Genomic DNA, 14,796 nt, shown 5'->3' with positions numbered 1-14,796 from the left:
ATATTATGAATACCTTAGAGGGCTGCTTGCTCACACATGACTAAAATGTCTTCAGTATTTTAGAGTTGAAATCAATAGTATCAATTATCAAAGAATTTTTCTTCCCCAGGAAAGTAGAAATGTCTCATATCCTAACAAATGGGCAGGTGAGTATTGCATTTTCTAAAACTCATTGTACTGAAGTTTCTTGTGCTTTGGATTTTGTTTTAACTTTTTAAATAATTTTTATATGTGTACATAATGTATTTTACATATAATCACTTCTCATTACCTTCTTTTGTTCCCCTTCGTCTATCTACCTCAACCTGCTTTCACAGAACCCTTTCTCTTTCAATCTAATAATTTTTACTAGGAATAAGTTCAGGGCCTTGAACATGTAAGGCAAATGGTCTTCCACTGAGCTATATTCCTAGCCCCATCCTTAGTAATTTTTTTTATTTCATTATTTGATAGGAAGAATATCTAAATGGCTCCTAAATCAGGACAGTATTGTCAGTATATCTTGAGAAGTTTCACTCATCATTTTTCTAATCATAATTTTTCCACTTCTTCCTGTCCCCTATGGGTAAACTATTTATTTACTAAATATCCTTTTAGCATTTTATGCAAATATGAACAAACATAAAGGTACATTTTTATTCTCTTCTTTTCTTAAAAAAGATTGTACTGCAGTGGAGAGATGGCTTAGCAGTTAAGGCTCTTATTTGTGAAGTCTACAGACCCAGGTTTGATTCCCCATGACCCATGTAAGCCAGATGTATAAGGTGGCATATGCATCTGGAGTTCATTTGCAGTGGCTGGAGGCCCTGGCGTGCCCATTCTCTCTGTCTGTCTCCCTCTTTCACACTTTCTCTCTCAAATAAATCAATATAATAAAATATTTTTAAAACACTATATTATGTACTGTTTATCTCATATTCATATTCTCATATTCATAGTATAGCCTTTAAAAGTCTTTCCATAAGCCAGTTGTGATGACACACATTGGTAGGATATTGCTGAAGAGGAGACAGGAGGATCAGGAGTTCAAGGCCAGCCTGGGCTAAAATATATCTATCTCTATCTCTATATCTATATCTATATATCTATCTATCTATATATATATTTCCATATTAATTCATAGAAATCTTTCCCTTTTTCAGAATAACTGCTTAGGGGCTAGAAGAATGGCTTAGTGATTAATGCAGTCACCTATAAAGCCAAAGGACCCAGGTTTGATTCCCCAGGATCCACATAAGCCAGATGCACAAGGCAATGCATGCATCCGCAGTTCATTTGCAGAGGCTGAAGTCCCTGATGCGCCTATTCTCCCCCCCCACTCTCTCTCTTTCTCTGCCTCACTCAAATAAATAAATAAAATATGTTTTAAAATATCTGCTTAGTAGTCTATTGAACTATTAACCACCTCTTATAAATGAGTAGTTGTGTGTTTTCAGCCTTAGTCCAACAACTACAGTGAATTGTCTTTTACTTGCATCATTTTGTACATATGCAGTGTATCATATCCATGGGATGACTTCCCAGAAAAGAAGTTGAAATTGTTAGGTTAAAGAGTAATGGTTTGTGCATTTGACAGATATTTGCACATCAAGTTTTATCTTTAACTTTAAATTTTGAGCAAATACTGCTAACCACAGAGCCATCTCCTCAGCCCCTTGAAATGATTTCAAATTATAGAACTGTTGCAGGAACTGTGTAAAGTACTGTGTACACTTCGCCCAGATTCACCTATGGTTAGCATTTTATATTTTGCTTAATTTCCTTAGCACACACACACCCCATTTATATATTGTGCACATACAATTGATGTCTTTCAGTATCCATGAGAGATTTGTCCCAGGACCCCCACATGAGTACTAAAATCTGAAGGTGCTCAAAAGTGGTAGACTAGGGCTGGAGGGATGGCTTAGAGGTTAAGGCGTTTGCCTGCAAAGCCAAAGGACCAAGGTTTGATTCCCCAGGACCCACATAAGCCAGATGCACAAGGGGGTGCATGTGTCTGCAGTTTGTTTGCAGTGGCTGGAGACCCTTGCCCATTCTTTCTCCTCCCCACCCGTCAAATTAATTAATTAATTAAAATAAAATATTTTTTTAAAAAAGTGTTACAGTATTTGCCTATCCACATGGTTATGTTATACTTAACTCTCTAAATTACTTAAATCTAAAAAAAAAAAAACCAAAAAAACCAAATTACTTATATCTGAGACAGTGTAAATGCTTTGGAAGCAGTTGTATTGTTAATTGAATAATGATAAGAAAAAATGTCTGTACATATCCAATATAAATATAGTGTATGTGTACAGCTGGAGATTGAACTCAAGGCCTCATGAATGCTAGATGAGTGCTCTACCACTGCTCTATATCCTAGATGTAATTATCTTAAGATTGTGTCTTTTTGTTTTGTTTTGTTTTTCAAGGCAGGGTCTCACTCTAGCTCAGGCTGACCTGGAATTCACTATGTAGTCTCAGGGTGGCCTCAAACTCATGGTGATCCTCCTACCTCTGCCTCCCTAGTGCTGGAATTAAAGGCGTACACCACCACGCCCGATTTCTTAAGGTATTACTTACATACTTACTTATTTATTTATTTGACAGAGAAAGGGGGAAAAGAGAAAGAGAGAGAGAGAATGGGCATGCCAGGGCCTCCAGCCACTGCAAACGAAGTCCAGACTCATGTGCCCCCTTGTGCATCTGGCTTACATGGGTCCTGGGGAATTGGACCTGGGTCATTTGGCTTTGCAGGCAAACACCTTAATCACTAAGCATCCCTCCAGCCCTTCTTAAGATGTTTTTGATTTGCAGTTGGTTGAATATAGATATGGAACTCTCAAACACAGAGAGCCAATGTTGCAGTCAGGTTCACATTGCTGGTAGAAATCACCCAACTAAGAGCAGCATGTGGGAACAGAGGTTTATTTTAGCTTACAGGCTCGAGGGGAAGCTCCATGATGGCGGGGGGAAAACAATGGCATGAGCAGAGGGTGGACATCACCCCTGGCCAACATAAAGTGGACAATAACAACTGGAGAGTGTGCCAAACACTAGCAAGGGAGAGCTGGCTATAACACTCATAAGCCCATCCCCAACAATACACTCCCTCCTGGAGGTATTAATTCCCAAATCTCCGTCAGCTAGGAAACCTAGCATTCAGAACACCTAAGTTTTATGGTACACACCTGAATCAAACCATCACATACATATATATATACACATATGCATGTGTATGTTCCTTTTTGTGAGCCTATTAGGAGTAGGTTGTAGCCGGGCGTGGTGGCGCACACCTTTAATTCCAGCATTTGAGAGGCAGAGGTAGGAGGATTACCATGAGTTCGAGACCACCCTGAGACTCCATAGTGAATTCCAGGTCAGCCTGGATTAGAGTGAGACCCTACCTCAAAAAAAAAAAAAAAAAAAAAAAGAGTAGGTTGTAGTCAGGCATGTTACCACATACCTTTAATACCAGCATTTGGGAGGCCAACGTAGGAGGATCATTGTGAGTTCAAGGCCAGCCTGAGACTACATAATGAATTCCAGGTCTGCATAGGCTAGGCTACTTCAAAAGAAAAAGAAAAAAATAAAAGGGAGAGAAAAAAAAGAGTAGGTTGTTTATATACCTTTTAAAATTTATTTATTTTTGAGAATTTCATAGATCTTTATAATGTATTATGATCATATTCACTCCCACTACCCCTCTTACCCCCAGTCCTGTTAAATCTCTGCTTCTTGCTAACAAACCCCCTTTCTACTTTCATGTCTTTACTTCTGTAATCCACTGAGTTACATTTGAGTTCCTTGCAGGAGTATGAGTGAGTGATCATTTACTGGAGTGTAGACAAATTACCAGTGACGACTCCACTGAAGAACATAATTCCAGCAACCGTCAGCTGCCTGTAATAGTTCCTGTAGCAGGAAAGGAGTCTCATGAGCCCCTCCCCGACCATGATGGAATGCTGACTGACTGTCTTGTGTAGGAAACCACAGCTGTTGTGAGTTCATGAGTGTAATGGCCATGTCATGTCCTAAAGACAGCGTTCCACAGCACCCCTCCTGTCTCCTGTTCTTACATTCTTTCCAGCCTCTCTTCCGTGAGACTTAGCGCAGTGATATAGATACCCTGTTTAAGACTGAGAACATAGTAATCACATTCTCACCACTTTTGCCAGCATGATTGTTTATTCTTATTTGTTGTTTGTTTGTTTGTTTTGGTTTTTCGAGGTAGGGTCTCACTGTAGCCCAGGCTGACCTGGAATTCACTATGGAGCCTCAGGGTGGCCTCGAACTCACGGCAAGTCTCCTACCTCTGCCTCCGAGTGCTGGTATTAAAGGCATGTGTCACTACGGCCGGCTTTGTTTTTTGAGGTAGGGTCTCCCTGAAGCCCAGGCTGGCCTGGAATTCACTGTGTTTAACTCTTTATTCTTAAACACTTTAGCCACGCATGGTGGTGCACACCTTTAGTCCCAGCACTTGAGAGGCAGAGGTAGGAGGATCAATATGAGTTCACCAATGTGAGTTCAAGGACAGCCTGAAACTACAGAGTGAGTTCCAGGTTAGCTATGTAGGGGAAAAAATGAGTCAAAATATTCTTAAATACGTCATTATGTATTTCTTGAGAATAATGACATTGTTTTAGATAACTGAATTTCAATAATAAAAGAAAACTAGCTGGGTGTGGTGGCATATATGTTTAATCCCAGCACTCAGGAGTCAGAGGTAGGAGGATTGCTGTGAGTTCGTGGCCACCCTGAGACTCCATAGTGAATTCCAGCTCAGCCTGGGCTAGGGTGAGACCCTACCTTGAAAAACAAACAAAAAGTCAGAAAACTTAACATTAATATGTTTACCTCATTTATCATCTATATTCAGAATTTACCATTATTTTGTAATGGAATTTTTTTAAAAAAATATTTTATTTATTTGTTTATTGGAGAGAGAGAGAGAGGCAGAGAGAATGGGTGAACCAGGGCCCCTAGCCAGTGCAAATGAGCTCCAGATGCATGTGCCATTCTGTACATCTGGCTTAAAGTAACAAATTATTCTCAAAATTAGTGCTATAAAGCAAATCTTTACTATTTCATCAGGGTTTTTTATTTATTTGTTTTTGAGTCAGGAATCTAAGGTGTGCTTTGCTGGGTGCCTCTGCCTCAGTTTCTCACAAGGCTGCAGTCAAGGTGTCTTAAGGGTTGGCTGAGGAAGGAGCCACTTCTAATCTTTCTCATAGTTATTTAAAAATTTTAGTTCCTTGTGAGGTGTGGGAATGAAGGACCCAGTTTCTTTCTGGTTATGAGCTGAAGGTTTGTTTACCTGAGTTTCTTGTTATGAGGAACTTTTTATAAGGCATCTCAAAATATGGTAGCTGGCTTCCATCTGAGTAAGTAAAGCAGAGAACCAGAAAGAGAAAATGTGATAGGAGCCACGTTTTTGTTAGCCTAATTTTTCTTTTTTGAGGCAGGATCTCACTCTAGCCCAGACTGGCTTTGAACTTACAACAGTCATTCTAATTAGCCTCCCAAGTGGTAGGACTAAATTTGAATGTAACATACTTTTCCTCTATTGAGTTCATTAGCAGCAAAGTCATTTAGTCCAGCCCATACTCAAGCAGAGATGAGACTTTCTAAGTCTATTTATAATAAGTTTTCTATAGTTATTTGTTGGCATTATTTCATAAGAAAGAGACTTCCCTAGGGCCTCACATCCAGAAAAAAAGAAGCGTTAAGGTCAAGGACACAATATAACACATGAGATATGAAGTGGAAGGGGAAATACTGGAGGCAAAAGGGTGTATTGTAAGGCAAGTGAGGTGGGCAGGGAGGCGTGGGAGGGAGGAGTAGAATGGGGGAGCAACCAGCCAAATCAAAGTATGTATGAAAATGCAGTAAGGAAGCCTGTTAATTTATAAGCTATTTAAAAAATAAAATATTAAAATATAAGTAAACAGTGCTGGTTGTGGTGGCGCATGCCTGTAATCCCAGCACTTGGGAGGCAGAGGTAGTATTGCCATGAGTTCAAGGCCACCTGAGACTACATAGTGAATTCCAGGTCAGCCTGGGCTAGAGTGAAACCCTACCTCAAAAAAACAAAAAACAGTGCTTGCTCTAGCACACAAATACTAAAATTGGAACAATACAGAGAAGATTAGCATGGCCCCTGTGCAAAGATGACATGCAAATTCATGAAGCATTCCATATTTTTAAATATATACATGTAAATAAATTTTATAAAGCACACATGAAGAAAGCAAATATATAAATCTTCAAATTTAACATGCAAAATTGTCACTACAACATCATGTTTTTTTTCTAATTTTTAAAAGTTTTTATTTGGGGGGAAGGCAGAGAGAATGTTCGTGCCAGGGCCTCCAGCTGCTGCAAATAAACTCTAGATGTATGCACCATCTTGTGCATCTGTCTTATGTGGGTCCCAGAGAATAAAACCTGGCTCCTTTGGCTTTGCAGGCAAGTGCCAAAACCGCTAAGTCATCTCTCCAGCCCCTACAACATCATTTTAATTTTCTAGTTTATCTTTAACCCATAGCATGCTCTTTTGCTGCCTAAGTGTGATTTTTTTTATTTTTTTTTTTTTTGGTTTTTTGAGGTAGGGTCTCACTGTAGCTCAGACTGACCTGGAATTCACTGTGTAGTCTCAGGGTGGCTTTGAACTCACGGCAATCCTCCTACCTCTGCCTCCCGAGTGCTGGGATTAAAAGCGTGCACCACCACACCTGGCAAGTGTGAGATTTTATGAGGCTCTGTCCCTCTCTCTCCACTCTCTCTCTGTCTTTCTCTTCTTACTTAGTTCCCACCTCTCCTTCTTCGTCTTATTGTAAATATGGGAGTAAGTGAATGGATTTGTATTTTTCATAGAGGAAAAATAAAGTGGGACTGGAGAGATAGCTTATCAGTTGAGGCACTTGTCTGTGAAACCTAAGGACCTAGGTTTGATTCCCCAGAACCCCTGCAAGCCAGATGCACATAGTGGTGCATGTGTCTGGAGTTTATTTGCATTGGCTAGGGGCCCTGGTGTGTAGGTACACACTCTCTCTCATAAATAAATAGTATATTTAGAATTAACCAGCTGGATTCGGTCCAGATGATCGCAATTCTGTTGGCAATATCCAAAGCATCATATTGGGGAGCCAGCTTCTTCTTTCCATCAGGCCTGATCAAGGGTATTGACTTTGGTCACACCAGTGTCAGAGTTTCCGCACAGCCTGTTTGACCTGGTGCTTGTTAGCCTTGCTGTCCACAGTGAGCACAAGTGTGTTTCTGCTGTCTTCATGGTTGACCCGATGGTCAGGGGGAACTTGATGATGGCATAGTGGTCAAGCTTGTTTGTCCTGGGGGTATTTAGGCTGCCACTGGAGGTGCAGTGTCTTGGTCTCCGGAAGGTAGATGACATGGGGATCTTCTTTTTGTGGCTGTGGACTTCTCTCAGCGTGGCCTTCTTGGCTTTCAAAGCCTCTACTTTGGCTTCTGCTCTGGGAGGGGCAGGAGCTTCCTTCTTCACTTTTGCTGCCATCTCAGAGAAGAGGAGATTTTTGTTTGTTTGTTTGTTTTTTAACTGTTTTATTGACACTTTTCATATAGGTGCATGATGCTTTTTTATTGACAACGTTCACGATTGTGAACAATATCCCATGGTAATTCCCTCCCTCCCTCCACTTTCCCCTTTGAAACTCCACTCTCCATCATATCCCCTCCCCCTCTCAATCAGTCTCTCTTTTATTTTGATGTCATCATCTTTTCCTCCTATTATGATGGTCTTGTGTAGGTAGTGTCAGGCACTGTGAGGTCGTGGATATCCAGGCCATTTTGTGTCTGAAGGAGCACGTTGTAAGGAGTCCTACCTGTCCTTTGGCTCTTACATTCTTTCCACCACCTCTACAATAGACCCTGAGTCTTGAAAGGTCTGAAAGATATTTCAGTGCTGATTACTCCTCTGTCACTTCTTCTCAGTAACATGGTTTCTTCTGAGTCATCCCAAGGTCACTGCCATCTGAAAAGAGAAGGTTCTCTAACCAAAAGTGAGAGTAGCATTAATATATGGGTATGAACATTAAGAGAAGTGCTTACTGGGCAGTTTGGTAAGCATAGTATATACATTTAGCCAGACAGCAGCAGATACTATACCCCTAGGGCTCATGACTACCTCTGTTGTAGGTTTTCAGTATTAGGGATGTATTCCCTCCCATGGAGTGGGCCTCCAGTCGAATTAGAGGGCAGTTGATTTCCCCCATAACAGATGGCCACTATTGCACCCATTGGCTCATTTGCCTTGGCGGGCCAAATATAAGGCTTGCAGTGTCCAATGTTGGGTATCTTCACTGGTGATTTCTTTCTCCCATTGAAGTGCATACAGCATGACTTTTTCCAGCTTTCTGTCAGCTGGTCCACTTCGATGAGGTTTTCAGCTCAGCTCCAGCAGGATTTCTCAGTGACCTTGCAGCCCAAGTATGTGGAGTCTTCAGCAATAGGGTCTTACCATCTATTCCAGGACCTCTCTGGCCAACAACTTAATGGAAGGTATCCCATCCCTGGCACTGAAAAGTTTCTAGCAACAATCTATTGCTCCATTGTTCAGAAGAGTAGGTTTCCATATAACTTATTTATATCCTCTTAGATTTTGATTAGCCCTCCTTCCACCTTTCCTTTACTCAATCTCTTCCCCTGACCTCACTTAGGCCTTTTAACCCCCATTTATATGTTCTACTTACATATAACAATACCATCCTATTAAGTACCCTCCTCCCTTCCTTTCTCTTCCCTTTATATCTCTTTTCTAGCTAACTGCCCTTTGCTACTGAGTTTTCTTCCTACTCACACAGAATTCCAATCATCTATAGCTAGGATCCACATATGAGAGAGAACATGCGACATTTGGCTATCTGGACCTGGGTTACCTCACTTAGTATAATCCTTTCCAGGTCCATCCATTTCCCTGCAAATTTCATAACTTTATTTTTCTTTACCACTGAATAGAACTCCATTGTGTAAGTGTGCCACATCTTCATTATCCACTCATCAGCTGAGGGACATCTAGGCTGGTTCATTTCCCAGCTATTGTGAATTGAGCAAGTATCTCTAAGGTAGTGAGAGGAGTCCTTATGATATATGTCTAGGAGTGCTATAGCTGGGTTATATGGTAGATCAATCTTTAGCTGTTTTAGGATCCTCCACACTGATTTCCACAATGGCTGGACCAGATTGCATTCCCACCAATGGTGTAGAAGGGTTCCTCTTTTTCTACATTCTTTTTTTTTTTTAATTTATTTATTTATTTGAGAGTGACAGACACAGAGAGAAGGACAGATAGAGGGAGAGAGAGAGAATGGGCGCGCCAGGGCTTCCAGCCTCTGCAAACAAACTCCAGATGCGTGCGCCCCCTTGTGCATCTGGCTAACGTGGGACCTGGGGAACCAAGCCTCGAACCGGGGTCCTTAGGCTTTTGTTTAACCGCTAAGCCATCCCTCCAGCCCTACATTCTTGACAGCATTTATGGTCATTTGTTTCCATGATGGTAGCCAATCCGACAGGAGTGAGATGGAGTCTGAGTGTACTTTTAATCTATATTTCCCTGATGACTAGGGATATAGAACATTTTTTAGATGTTTATATGCCATCTGTATTTCTTCTTTAGCCCCAGCTGACCTGGATTTCACTATGTAGTCTCAGGGTGGCCTTGAACTCATGGTGATCCTCCTACCTCAGCCTCCCAAGTGCTGGGATCAAAGGCTTGTACCACTATGCCCAGCTCGTTGTATGCTTTCAAAGAAAATTATTTTATTGGTTTTTATTTATTTGCAAGCAGAGATACAGGAGAGAGAGTGAGAGAAAAGAGGTGTCCCAGGGCATTTAGCCACTGCAAAAGAACTCCAGATGTATGTGCCACTTTGTGCATCTGGCTGTATGTAGGAATCAAACTGGGGTCATTAGGATGTAGACAAGTGCCTTAATGGCTGAGTCTTTTCTCCAGCTCCTGGTTTTTTGTTTTTTTGTTTTGTTTTGTTTTGTTTTGTTTTTCAACATAGGGTCTCACTGTAGCTGATACTGACCTGGAATTCACTATGTAGTCTCAAGGGTGGCCTTGAACTCACAGCAATCCTCCTACCTCTGCCTCCCCAGTGCTGGTATTAAAGGTGTGAGCCACCATGCCCAGTAGCTCCTGTATTTTTAAGTGTGTGAAATAAAGCAGTTGAAGTCAAAACATAAAAATAAGAAAAAAAATTACTATTTCCCTGACTTTCTGCCTCATATATACCACCCACTGTAGATAATTTCGTTCATTTCTGCCTTATTCTCCTGTGTTTTTTTAAAATATTTTATTTATTAGAGAGAGAAAGAGAGAGAGAGAGGCAGAGAGAATGGGCACGCCAAGGCCTCTCACCACTGCAAAGGAACTCTAGACACATGTGCCACCTTGTACATCTGACTTATGTGGGTCCTGGGGAATGGAACCTGTGTCTTAACTACTAACCCATCACTCCAGCCCTCCCTATGATTTTTAGAAAATATTTATTTTTTAAAATATTTTTTGTTTATTTTTATTTATTTGAGAGTGACAGAGAGAGAAAAAGGCAGAGAGAGGGAGAATATGGGTGCGCCAGGGCCTCCAGCCACTGGAAACGAACTCCAGACGCGTGCACTCCCTTGTGCATCTGGCTAACGTGGGTCCTGGGGAATCGAGCCTTGAACTGGGGTCCTTAGGCTTCATAGGCAAGCTCTTAACCGCTAAGCCATCTCTCCAGCCCTAAAAAATATTTATTTGATAAAGAGAGAGAGAGAATGAGAGTGGATTGACAAGCCTCCTGCTGCTGCAGTTGCACTCGGGATGGGTATACCATTTTGTGCATCTGGGTACTAGAAATGGAACTTTTTATTTATACCTTTAAACCCTGAGTCATCTTTCCAGCCCGTCCCTGTATTTTGTTTATACAAAACAAATCATATATACTTATGTTTTACTTCTCTTTTATAAACAAAGGCAAAAGTCCCATCTTTGAAAGGTTTCAATATAAACAAATTTCAGTTTAAATACCAGTCTCCCAAAAATTGTTCAACTTTTAGTTATCATAGTTTATTAACCATTAGAAACTGAAAAGTACTACCTTTGATAATATTAGCCCTTGATTATACAAATCACTTTGAAAATAATAAATGAGCAAAATGATCATTCACAAAATTTAAAAAAAAATGATCATTCACCAGTCGAAGTTTGTCCAGGGCAGCTACTGTACATGTTATTTGGTCCATGCACAACTGCAGGGTAGCTGTGGTAACTTCCCTCTCCCAAAGACAAACCCACATGACATTTTACAGAAATATAGAGGGAGTTAGTGAGCAAAGAAAAGTAATGATGCTGTCAATAAAATTCAAATTGGGTGTACATATAATTCTAGAAGAAATAGCTTTCTATGGGAATGTTGACACTGCTACCTTTGAGAATCTTGGACAAAATGTTAGTAGGAATACTGGTGTGACTACAACTGGTGATGGAACATTTCTGTTGTTATTCAAAGGACTGTTGTGTTTGTAACATAGGATAAAGAAAATGATTAGACATGGAATATATTTAAAATCCTCACGCAGGCAGCCAAAGCTTAGTAAACATGAACATACGTACACAAGGAAAGCAGTTGTAATGGGAAGGATGATGATATTCCAGAAAACAGAAAAATTGATATCAGCAAAAACAATCAACAATAAATCCTTCACATTAAAGGCACTCCCAGAGACATTAGACAACATTGAAAACTCAACAGAGGGGCTAGAGAGATGGCTTAGCAGTTAAGGCGTTTGCTGGCAAAGCCAAAGGACCTCGGTTTGATTCCCCAGGACCCATGTAAGGCAGATGCACAAGGGGGTGCATGCATCTGGAGTTCATTTGCAGTGGCTGGAGGCTGTGGCACACCCATTCTCTCTCTTCTTCTCTTTCAAATAAATTTTTAAAAAGTAGGGGCTGGAGAGGTGGCTTAGTGGCTAAGGAGCTTGCCTGCAAAGCTAAAGGACCTCAGTTTGATTCCCCAAGGGAGTGCATGCATCTGGAGTTCATTTGCAGTGGCTGAAGGCCCTGGTGTGTCCATTCCCCCCTCCCCCTATTTCTGTATCTCTTTCTAAAATAAATAAATAAAAATAAAAAATGAAAAAAAGCCTCAACAGATAAATAAAATGTTGAAAGTTAATTCAAGTTTAGAAAGAATATATAAATTTTCCAGGCACAGAAATGATTATTGTTCCTTATTGTAAGTTATAGGATGAGAAAAAGAAAACATAGATCTTTAACATTTCCTTAATATAAGAAGAAATAGGACTATTAAGAATTAAGGAGTCCTAAGCTTTTTTGTGTTTTTTAAAAAATAGGGAGGGAGAGGAGAGAGAGAAAGAGAGAATTGGCACACCAGGATCTCTAACCACTGCAAATGAACTCCAGACATGTGCATCACCTTGTGCATTTGGCTTACTTGGGTACAGGGGAATCAAACCTGAGTCCTGAAGCTTTGCAGATGAGTACCTTAGTCACTAAGCTATCTCTCTATCTCAGTACTAAGTTTTAAAATTATACTATGCTAAATAAATATTACTTTTACTATTTTTCCATACAAATGTATAACCTACAATAAGATTTTTTAATGTTTTCACAAAAAAGTTAGGCCATAGAACAATCATATATTTTCTATTAGGATTGCTTTAAGTAGGTTCAGCCCACCTGGATATTTGTGAAGTCCTATAGTATCATTCAAAGTAAGGACAGCTTTATATAGTCTGTTGTACTTTGCCTTTAAATTCTCATTAAGCTTATTGAAGTATAATTTATATACATTAAAATTTCCTCATAACATTATACAGCTCATTGAGCTGTATAACCACTGCCACAACAAATATATAGTACATTTCTATAACCTTCAAAAGTCCCCTTGCTATCTATCAATTCCCCACATCCCAAGCTCCAGGCAGTAACTGATATACTTCCTGTCACTATAAGTCAGTAGTGCCTCTTTCAGAATTTCATGTGAATGAAACTCTACAACATATTCTCTTTTGCATCCACCTTATTTTGCTTAACATGTTTTTGAAATTTATCCATGTTGTTACTTATTTTAATACTTCATTCTTTTTGCCTGCTGAGCTTTACTGCATTGTGTGGAAATGTCACACTTTGTTTATCCATTCAACTGTTGAGCAGCATCTGGATTATTCCTGCTTATGACTGCTTGTTGCAGTCAGGTTCACTTTGCTGGCAGAAATCACCCGACCAAGAGCAGCTTGTGGGGGAATAAAAAGGTTTATTTTGGCTTACAGACTTGAGGGAAAGCTCCATGATGGCAGGGGACAATGATGACATGAGCAGAGTGTGCACATCACCCCCCCCCGACAACAGAAGATGGACAATAGCAACAGGAGAGTGTGACAAACACTGGCAAGAGGACACTGGCTATAATACTCATAAACCCGCCTGCAACAATACGCTGCCTCCAGGAGGGTTTAACTCCCAAATTACTGTCAGCTGGGAACCTAGCATTCAGAACACCTACGTTTATGAGGGACACCTAATCAAACCACCACCATGCTATTCTGCATCAAAGTGATATTAATCAAGGCCTTGTACATAGTCACATACATTTGAAAACTTTCAGATAAACACGTAAAAGCAGGATTTAGGGGCTGGAGAGATGGCTCAGCTCTTGAAGACACTTGCTTGCAAAGCCTGGTAGCCTGGGTTTGATTCTCCAGTACACACATAAAGCCAGATACACAAAGTGGTGCAAGTGTCTGAAGTTCATTTGCAGTTGCAGGAAGGTCCTGGCTCACCCAAACTTACTCTCTTTCTCTTACTCTTTCTTGAATAAGTAAATAAGTAGTTTTTAGGGGCTGCAAAGATGGCTCAGCAGTTACAGCACTTGTATGTAAAGCCAAAGAACCCAGGTTCAATTCCCCAGGACCCATGTAAATCAGATATACAAGGTGGCACACGTTCTTTTGCAGTGGCTGGAGGCCCTGGTGTGACCATTCTCTCTCTCTATCTCTCTCCCTCCCTCTCTCCTCTTTCTCTCTCTCAATGAGTAAAAATAAAATATTTAAAAATTTTTAAATAGGATCAGCAGTTAAGTTACTTTCCTGGGAAGTCTAAGGACCCAGGTTCAACTCCCCAGAACCCATGCAAGCCAGATAAATATGGTGGTGCATGCATCTGCATATGCGTCTGGCAAAGCCAAAAGACATGGGTTCTGCTCCCTAATGTCTATGTAAAAGCCAGGTGCACAAGGTGGTGCAAACATCTGGAGTTTGTTTGCAGTGTCTAGAGGCCCTGATGCACCCATTCTCGCTATATATAATAAATAAATAAATAAATAAATAAATAAATAAATAAATAAAAATAAAATATTTTAAAAGTAGGATTTTAGGGTATAGTGGTGCCCACCTTTAAGCCCAGCATTCAGGAGGCAATGGTAGGAGGATTGCTGTGAGTTTGAGGCCAGGCCTATTACCTCCTCCTTCCAAATGCTAGGATTGTGGGCGTGCATTTCTACATCTGGTTCTGTCTTCTAAAGTTTGTAGATTAGACTGCTAACTTTATATCTTGCTTTTTTTCTAATATAAATATGAATAAATAAGTTTGATTCTAAGCATTAGCTATATCCAACTAATTTTGGATTTTATGTTTCCAATTATAACTCAATTCAGTATTGTTTAAGTTACCTTGAATTTTTTTTTTTTTTTTTTTTGAGTCAGGATCTAATGTAGCTCAGGCTGGCTTTGAACTCTTCATGCAGCTGGGCATGACCGTGAACATTTGATCTTGCT

The 14,796-nt window shown here is 40.2% G+C and overlaps 1 protein-coding gene and 1 non-coding gene across 18 annotated transcripts in view; both read left to right on the top strand.

Moving 5' to 3' along the window:
• LOC101593421 (protocadherin gamma-C5) overlaps positions 1-14,796 on the top strand; it is a 233,811-nt gene that overhangs the window by 144,310 nt on the left and 74,705 nt on the right. The window lies entirely within an intron of this gene.
• On the top strand, positions 6,085-6,190 carry LOC123454274. The gene has a single exon (XR_006633259.1). It is a non-coding gene; the product is annotated as a U6 spliceosomal RNA (small nuclear RNA).

The sequence above is a fragment of the Jaculus jaculus genome, chromosome 13, assembly GCF_020740685.1.
Source record: "Jaculus jaculus isolate mJacJac1 chromosome 13, mJacJac1.mat.Y.cur, whole genome shotgun sequence".
In the NCBI taxonomy this organism is placed as follows: Eukaryota; Metazoa; Chordata; class Mammalia; order Rodentia; family Dipodidae; genus Jaculus; species Jaculus jaculus.
Note: the sequence above shows the minus strand (reverse complement) of the source record. Positions and strands in the feature narration are given on the sequence as shown.